Source organism: Ranitomeya variabilis, chromosome 2 (genome assembly GCF_051348905.1).
Source record: "Ranitomeya variabilis isolate aRanVar5 chromosome 2, aRanVar5.hap1, whole genome shotgun sequence".
In the NCBI taxonomy this organism is placed as follows: domain Eukaryota; kingdom Metazoa; phylum Chordata; class Amphibia; order Anura; family Dendrobatidae; genus Ranitomeya; species Ranitomeya variabilis.
The window spans coordinates 330,907,443-330,916,405 of NC_135233.1; positions in this window are offsets into that span (position 1 = coordinate 330,907,443).

Genomic DNA, 8,963 nt, shown 5'->3' on the forward strand with positions numbered 1-8,963 from the left:
AAGAAAAACTAGTTAGATTATACTCGCCCAGGGGCGGTCCTGGTCCAGTCCGATGGGCGTTGAGGTCCGGGTCCAGCGCCTCCCATCTTCATACAATGACGTCGTCTTCTTCTGCTATGGCTCCTGCGCAGGCGTACTTTGTCTGCCCTGTTGAGGGCAGCGTAAAGTACTGCAGGCGCTGGGCCTCTCTGACCTTTCCCAGCACCTGCGCACTGCAGTACTTTGCTCTGCCCTCAACAGGGCAGACAAAGTACGCCTGCGCAGGAGCCGCGGCAGGAAGCAAAGAAGAGGATGTCATCGTATGAAGATGGGAGGCGCCAGACCACGACGCCCATCGGACCGGACCGCCCCTGGGTCAGTATAATCTAACTAGTTTTTCTTTCCGGTTACATTGGGGGGCTTATCTACAGCATTATAGAATGCTGTAGATAAGCCCCAGATGGCGGTGGCCTTAGCTTATAGGCCTAAAATAGGGTGACAGATTCCCTTTAAGGTAATGAAGTACATTACAAAAAATCCTAAATTATTTTGCTTTATTCTCTCTCCAACTTTTTGCTGTAGTGATCTTCCATTGTCCAGTTTATGCTCTTTTAGAAGCAGCTATCAACCACTGCTATGCAATATCTGTGCACTGCATTCAACCTGTGTGCGCTCCTCTGCTTACCCTCCTTGGTACGGAGATGGCGAAAGTGACTTACACAGACCAAATGCACTATAGACAGATCTTCTTGGGCAGCAGTTAAAAGGAGCTTCTAAAGGAGTAAAGGGCATTAACTGGACATGGAAACAGCATAGTCAGTATACAATACAGCAATAAGGTGGTGGAATATATTGCAAAAACTCCTAATTTTGCAAAGGTGGAACAAAAAACTGTATATTTATATATGGTGGCATGCTCTTGTCAGAGACGTCTTGATGCCGTTACATGAAGCGTAGTTCTAGTTCTCCAGCATTAATCACTCACATGAACATTTTTCAAGATTGTAGTGATCTTTTTTTTTTTTTTAATTAAAACTTCCAATTTCTAAATCTGCCTCCTTCCTCCTGGCAAGGTTTATTCCCCAAAATAACTAATATGGCTGTATTAACGTAAACTTAGGTTCTGTGAGCCCCATCGGGGACAGTGATCATAATGTATGTAAAGCGCTGCGTAATATGATAGCGCTATATAAAAATAAAGATTATTATTATTTATTATTACGTAGGTTTCGTCACTTGTGGGACAGTGACTTCCAAATCAGGACTTAACCCCCCAGTGTAAACATCATGATTTTATAGTCCATATAATACGGCCACAATCATGGGACCATCAACATGGTGACTATCCCACCAATGAAGGCAGGATCCAGTGAGGTCAGGCGAAGCCGTTTCCGGTGGCAGTATGTGACCTCGCAGTAAGGTGTATGTAGTGATGCTGTAGCAGCACGTAAATACTGGAGTGTAATCACTTCTGCTCTCCAGTATTACACTGCTGCTTTAGTAATGCTACTCTTCCCTGCAATTAAGAAAGGTTTACATCATAAACTAGTACCCCAAACCTCCTAGACCCTTCATACACAAGACACTGCTATTTCTACATATGGTATTCTTTGGGCACCTTACGCAATTGACCTCCGGTCCAGCTGAAGATTCTGCTCTTGGTTTTTTCAATGTTACAATTTACTGTGTGTATACCAGAAAAGACACAAAGGGAGTGTCAGCAGTGACTGTTCAAACCAAGCACATGTGCATAGAGCACCCTTAGCAGAGCAGTTAATTGCACATACCCACCTACTTGTTTTTCTATCTATATCCTCAAGCCTATGTCTCATGAATTCAGAACTGTCAATCAAGAAGGACGGGGGGGGGGGCAGAGATGACCACCAAGGGTATACAGAGCAACCTCATTTGCACTGAACAGTTGCTTTGTGCTGACAGACTGCCTTTAATACAACAATAGCAGTGTATTCCCATCAGCAAGCAAGTCGCTAAAACCTGTAGTAGTTTTTTTTTGTTACTGCCAAGGTGATGGGATTGTGAATGGTGAGGCATTAACCACTTAATGACCAGAAAATGGTTTTCTTTTGCTGCTTCTCAATTCAGCAGACATACTTACTTTCTCAGTGACATGGCTTATTGAAGATTTATTTTAAGTTTTTATCATTTTCTGCCACTATTTAGAGTATTTGTTACTACATGATTTGTATATCCCCACCCCACTAAAGCAAATATAAAAAAAGAATGATTTGGCATTCGACATCTAACTTGTAGATTTTATATAATATGTGAAATAAAATGTATTTTTAACTCATGTTGACTTATATTTCTTACTTGGAGGTGTCCTGTGGTATCTGGCAACATTAGAAGCAGATCCTTTAGAGAGAGCCTGTCATATTGTATCCATTATAGATAGCATTGTATGCAATGGGAGGAGCTGAACAGCTTGATCCCCTAAAACTTTGTCCAGATAACTTTTTTTTATTTTTGCTTCATTTGGCAATAACTCTGGAATGTTTAACCCCTTCATGACCCAGCCTATTTTGACCTTAATGACCTGGTCGTTTTTTGTAATTCTGACCAGTGTCCTTTTATGAGGTAATAACTCAGGAACGCTTCAACGGATCCTTGCGGTTCTGAGATTGTTTTTTCGTGACATATTGGGCTTCATGTTAGTGGTAAATTTAGGTCGATAATTTTTGTGTTTATTTGTGAAAAAAATGGAAATTTGGCTAAAATGTAGAACATTTCGCAATTTTCAAATTTTGAATTTTTATTCTGGTAAACGAGAGTTATGTGACACAAAATAGTTAATAAATAACATTACCCACATGTCTACTTCAGATCAGCACAATTTTGGATACATTTTTTTTATTGCTAGGAAGTTATAAGGGTTAAAATTTGACCAGCGATTTCTCATTTTTACAACGAAATTTACAAAACCATTTTTTTAGGGACCACTTCACATTTGAAGTCAGTTTGATGGGTCTATCTGGCTGAAAATACCCAAAAGTGACACCATTCTAAAAACTGCACCCCTCAAGTTGCTCAAAACCACATTCAAGAAGTTTATTAACCCTTCAGGTGCTTCATAGCAGCAGAAGCAACATGGAAGGAAAAAATTAAAATTTAACTTTTTAGTCACAAAAATGATTTTTTAGCAACAATTTTTTTATTTTCCCAAGGGTAAAAAAAGAAACTGGACCCTAAAAGTTATTGTATAATTTGTCCTGAGTACGCCGATACCCCATATGTGGGGGGGAACCACTGTTTGGGCGCACAACAGGGCTCGGAAGGGAAGGAGCGCCATTTGACTTTTTCAATGAAAAATTGGTTCCAATCTTTAGCGGACACCATGTCGTGTTTGGAGAGCCCCTGTGTGCCTAAACATTGGAGCTCCCCCACAAGTGACCCCATTTTGGAAACTAGAACCCCCAAGGAACTTATCTAGATGCATAGTGAGCACTTTGAACCCCCAGGTGCTTCACAAATTGATCCGTAAAAATAAAAAAGTACTTTTTTTTTCACACAAAATTTCTTTTAGCCTCAATTTGTTCATTTCCACATGGGCAACAGGATAAAATGAATCCTAAAGTTTATTGGGCAATTTCTCCTGAGTACACCGATACCTCATATGTGGGGTAAACCACTGTTTGGGCACACGGCAGGGCTCAAAAGGGAAGGAGCGCCATTTGACTTTATGAATGAAAAATTTGCTCCAATCTTTAGCGGACACCATGTCGCGTTTGGAGAGCCCCTGTGAGCCTAAACATTGGAGCTCCCCCACGTGACCCCATTTTGGAAACTAGACCTCCCATGGAACTAATCTAGATGTGCGGTGACCACTTTAAACCCCCAAGTGCTTCACAAGTTTATAACGCAGAGCAGTGAAAATAAAAAATCATTTTTCTTTCCTCAAAAATTTATTTTTTAGCCCGCAATTTTTTATTTTTACAAGGGTAACAGGAGAAATTGGACCCGAAAAGTTGTTGTCCAGTTTGTCCTGAGCACGCTGATACCCCATATGTGGGGGGGAACCACTGTTTGGGCACACGTTGGGGCTCGGAAGGGAAGTAGTGACGTTTTGAAATGCAGACTTTGATGGAATGGTCTGCGGGCATCATGTTATGTTTGCAGAGCCCCTGATGTGCCTAAACGGTAGAAACCCCCCACAATTGACCCTATTTTGAAAACTAGACCCCCCAAGGAACTTATCTAGATATGTGGTGAGCACTTTGAACCCCCAAGTGCTTTACAGAAGTTTACAACGCAGAGGCGTGAAAATAAAAAATAATTTTTCTTTCCTCAAAAATGATGTTTTAGCAAGCAATTTTTTATTTTTGCAAGGGTAACAGGAGAAATTGGACCCCAAGAGTTGTTGTCCAGTTTGTCCTGAGTACGCTGGTACCCCATATGTGGGGGTAAGCCACTGTTTGGGCACACGTCGGGGCTCGCAGGGAAGCAGTGACGTTTTGAAATGCAGACTTTGATGGAATGGTCTGCGGGAGTCACGTTGCATTTGCAGAGCCCCTGATGTGCCTAACAGTAGAAACCCCCCACAAGTGACCCCATTTTGGAAACTAGACCCCTATGGAACTTATCTAGATGTGTGGTGAGCACTTTGAATGCCCAAGTGCTTCACAGAAGTTTATAACGCAGAGGCGTGAAAATAAAAAATCATTTTTCTTTCCTCAAAAATGATGTTTTAGCAAGCAATTTTTAATTTTCGCAAGGGTAACAGGAGAAATTGGACCCCAATAATTGTTGCCCAGTTTGTCCTGAGTATGTTGGTACCCCATATGTGGGGGTAAACCGCTGTTTGGGCGCACGTCGGGGCTCAGAAGGGAGGGAGCACCATTTGACTTTTTGAACGCAAGATTGGCTGGAATCAATGTTGGCGCCATGTTGCATTTGGAGACCCCTGATGTGCCTAAGCAGTGGAAACCCCTCAATTCTAACTCCAACACTAACCCCAACACACCCCAAACTCTAGATATAACCTTAATCACAACCCTAACACCAACACACCCCTAATCCCAACCCTAAACCTAATCCCAACCCTAACCACAACCCTAAACCCAACACACCCCTAACCCTAACCAGAAGCCTAATCTTAACCCTATTTCCAACCCTAGCCCTAATGCCAACCCTAACTCTAATTCCAACCCTAACCCTAAGGCTATGTGCCCACATTGCGGATTCGGGTGAGATTTTTCCGCACCATTATTGAAAAATCCGCAGGTAAAAGGCACTGCGTTTTACGTGCGGATTTACCGCGGAATTCCAGTGTTTTTTGTGCTGATTTCACCTGCGGATTCCTATTGAGGAACAGGCAGGTGTAAAACGGAATCCGCACAAAGAATTGACATGCTGCGGAAAATACAACACAGCATTTCCACGTGGTATTTTCCGCACCATGGACACAGCGGATTTGGTTTCCATAGGTTTACATGGTACTGTAAACCTGATGTAAAACTGCTACGAATCCGCAGCGGCCAATCTGCTGCAGTTCCGCAGCCAAATCCGCACCCAACCCTAACCCTAACAAACCTAACGGGGGAAGAAAAACATATTTTCTTTATTTTATCATTGTCCCTACCTATGGGGGTGATAAAGGGGGGTTCATTTACTATTTTTTTTATTTTGATCACTGTGATAGGTTTTATCACAGTGATCAAAATGTACCTGGAACGAATCTGGCAGATTTGGCGGGCGCACTGCGCATGCACCCGCCATTTTGGAAGATGGTGGCGCCCATGAAGTAGACGGACGGACGATGATATTGCAGCATCGGCCCTGGCTGGATTGTAATATTGCACCACTTTTCATAGGTGAAATATTACAAATTGCTCTGATTGGCTGTTTCACTTTCAACAGCCAATCAGAGCGATCGTAGCCACGTGGGGGCGAAGCCACCCCCCCTGGGCTGAAGTACCACTCCCCCTGTCCCTGCAGATCGGGTGAAATTGGAATTAACCCTTTCACCCGATCTGCAGGGACACGATCCCTCCATGACGCCACATAGGCGTCACAGGTCGGATTGGCACCAACTTTCATGACGCCTACGTGGCGTCACAGGTCGGGAAGGGGTTAAACGTATACCAGTGATTTTGAGACACATTGTACTTTATGATAATGGTAAATTTAGGCTGGCATGTTTTGCGTTTATTAATAAAAATATCAGAAATTTGACAGTTTTTAAACACTGAATGAACATTCCTATATTCTAAATAGTCATATCACAGAAACAAGTTCACCTTTACCTCATGTCTGCTTTCCATCAACACTATATGTAAACTGTTCTTTTACATTATCTTGCGAAAGTATTCACCCACTTGGCATTTTTCTTGTTTTGCTACCTCACAACCTGGAATTACTGGGTTTTTTTGAGGGTTTGCATCAGTTCATATAATGAACATGCCTACAACTGTGAACATTTGTTTTTCTTTTTTATTGTGAAACAAACAAATAGGACAAAATAACTGAAAACCTTATAGTGTGCATGACGATTAACCCCCCTAAAGTCAGTACTTTGCCGCAAAAGGGAGGCTTTACTATTGAGCTTTTCACATCTTGCCACTTGGAATTTTGCCCATTCGTCAAGGCAAAACTGCTCCAGCTCCTTCAAGTTAGATGGTTTCTTCTGGTGAACGGCAATCTACAAGTCTGACCACAGATTCTCAATTGGATTAATGTCTAGGCTTCGAGTAGGCCACTCCAAAACACTTACACATTTCCCATTCAAACCACTTGCTTTAGCAGTATGCTTTTGCCCCTTAATGATTGGGGTCATTTTTTAAAATGTGACGTGTCACTTTATGTAGTAATATCTCTGAAATGTTTCAACATATCCCATTGATATTGAGATTTGTTTTTTTTGTGACAAATTATACTTTATGATAATGATAAATTTAGGTTGATATGTTTTGCTTTAAAGGGAATCTGTCACCACTTTTTTGTGATATGTAAAAATATTCAATTTAGTGTCACCTATGCACTATACCAGTACTTTTGATACCCCTTGACTCCTCACCTTTGATCCATAAATACCGTTTATATTCCTCTCGCGGTGTATGTAAATCTGCTCGGTCCGATGGGCGGGGCTTATTGTCAGTCTCCACCCCCTCTTCGGCTTGCTGTACGTATTTCTGTGAATATCACAGCTTGCGTAGAGTTACCACGCATGTGCACTGAAATGTTCTTTCGTGTGTGGGCAAAGCATAAAATCAGTATTGCGCATGTGCCAGCATACTCCATTACGTTCTATGGCCTGGAAGTAATGCAACGCAATTGTGTGTTATCAAACGCCGGAAACCTGTTAAAAAGCCCTGCACATTACACCGGAAGAATCGAAAAGTTCTCAGAGATTCACTTTCCAAATCTTCCGATGTAATGTGCATGGCTTTTGACAGGTTTCTGGCGTGAGGGAACACACAATTGCATTGCATTACTTCCTGGCCATAGAAGGTAATGGAGTATGCCGGCACATGCGCAATAATGATTTTATGCTTTACCCACAGTAGGGCAAAGCATACTACGCACGCACGAGAGGACATTTGAATGCGCACACGCGGTAACTACGCGAACGCGGGAATTGCCCGAAAAATGTGTAGAGCAAGCCAGGAGGGAGGGAGAGATGGACAATAAGCCCCGCCCTTCGGACCGAGCAGATTTACATACACTGCAGGAGGTATATAAACGGTATTTATGGATCATAGGTGGGGAGTTGAGGGGTATCAAAAGTACTGGTATAGTGCATAGGTGACACTAAATTGAATGATATTTTTACATGATATCCCAAAAAAGTGGTGACAGATTACTTTTAAATTTATAGATAAATCAGAAAATTTACAAAAATGTAAAAAAAAAAAGCAATTTTCAAACTTTGATTATCCCTTTAATCCAGAAAATCCTACCACAGAAAATATTAATGACATTTCCCTCATGGCTGCTTCACATCAGCATCATTTGTAAAATGTTGTTTTATTTTGTTAGCCTTTTAGAGGTTTAAAAATGTAGCAGTAGTTTTTCAAAGAAATTTACAAAACTTAATTTTATTTTAGGGACCTGTTCAGTTTTTAAGTGACTTTGGGGGTCCTACATACTGTAAACCCCCAAAAGTGATACTATTTAAAAACCCTCACTGCTCAACGTATTTAAAATTGCTTTAAGGTAGTTTGTTAACCCTTTAGGTGCTTTTCAGGAATAAGGCTGGTTTCACATTTGCGGATGAGGGCTGCGTAGTCCATTAAGCCTGCCCACTGCCACACCTCTTCAGCTCCACCTACGTCGGCATGCGTCTTGCGTCCCCTATCTTTAGCATTGGGTACACAGGCCATGCGGATGTGTGCGGATGCCTCCGCATGTGTCGTTTTGATGCTGCGCCGACCGCAACAAAATGCAACTGCAGCGCCCCAGAGTCCTGGTCGTTGCAGTAATGTCGCTCTGCCACTAAGGGGAGTGATGTTACGTCTGATTGCACTAAAGGAGTTCACCTGACCAGGTATCACAGTCACACATTACACTTCACACTATGTATTAGGCCACTCCCCACACTCTGGTAAAACTGGAGGTTGGATAGGAAGTGAGGGAGAAGCTGACTGGGTTTTGCCCAGGTAGCATCTAGTGAGAGGAGTGACATTGATACCGCATCGGATGAGAAGTCGAACACAGATCTTCCCAGGCCAGGAAGCGTCCGCTACCGACTGATGCCTTGCAACCTACTATGAGAACGGACCTCAGAACCGGAACCACTGTAAATAGCTAACTGTTTTCCTGCTAAAACCCGACCAGGGTTAGTTCTTAAAGGGATCCCTTTGTTGACCCGGGATCCCTATTGTTTTATGTTTGTTTTTGCACAAGTTCATTAGTGTTCTAAAAGACTGCCGAATCATGGACGGTGAATGATTCACAAACTGCTGCTTGTATATAATTGCACCTTCTTAAAGGTGCCCCCTACTGGTTTTACAAAAATAAGAGCTTTTTGA